This window comes from Octopus bimaculoides, chromosome 1 (assembly GCF_001194135.2).
Source record: "Octopus bimaculoides isolate UCB-OBI-ISO-001 chromosome 1, ASM119413v2, whole genome shotgun sequence".
NCBI classification, from domain to species: Eukaryota; Metazoa; Mollusca; class Cephalopoda; order Octopoda; family Octopodidae; genus Octopus; species Octopus bimaculoides.
In genome coordinates this window covers 25481774-25482751 of record NC_068981.1, presented here as the reverse complement: position 1 = coordinate 25482751, position 978 = coordinate 25481774, and positions in this window count along the sequence as shown.

Below are 978 nucleotides of genomic sequence, written 5' to 3'. Positions count from 1 at the left end.
TACATATACGGCAGGCTTCTTTCAGTTTCCGTCTATCAAATCCACTCACAAGGCTTTGGTCGGCCCGAGGCTATAGTAGAAGACACTTGCTCAAGATGCCACGCAGTGGGAATGAACCCAGAACAATGTGGCTGGTAAGCAAACTACTTACCACACAGCCACTCCTGCACCTACATATATATATATATATATGCATATATATATATATATATATATATATATACATAAATATGTGCATGTGTGAGTATGTGCACGCGCGCGTGTCTGTGTGTCTGTGTATGTGTGTGTGCGTGTGCATACAAACATGCTTATATACAGATGGAAAGATGCATTATGTTAATATATTTGTATATATATGTGTGTGTGTGAGACAGTGACTGAGTGATCAAGTGATTGTGTGTGTATGTGTGAGTGTGTGTGAATGTATGTAAGGGGATTGTCTCTGGGTATGCGCAAGCGCGCGTGCGCGTGAATGACCATATTTATGAGATTTAGTCTTACTAGTCTCAGGCAGTGGTTGCGGCCATGCTGGGGCACCACCTTTAGAGGAATTCATTTATATTTTCCTTCCACTTCGCAATAGTCTCTCTGCTGCCATTTCTGGGGAAACAGGCATTTCGTGCCATGTTCTAACACTTTTATCAAGGTAGCAGACTTATACAAACATACATACACAATACATACATACATACATACATACATACATACATACATACATACATTGTTGGCACTCCGTCGCTTACGACGTCGAAGGTTCCAGTTGATCTGATCAACGGAACAGCCTGCTCGTGAAATTAACGTGCGAGTGGCTGAGCACTCCACAGACACGTGTACTCTTAACGTAGCTCTCGGGGATATTCAGCGTCACACAGTGTGACAAGGCTGACCCTTTGAATTACAGGCACAACAGAAACAGGAAGTAAGAGTGAGAGAAAGTTGTGGTGAAAGAGTACAGCAGGGTTCGCCACCATCCCCTGC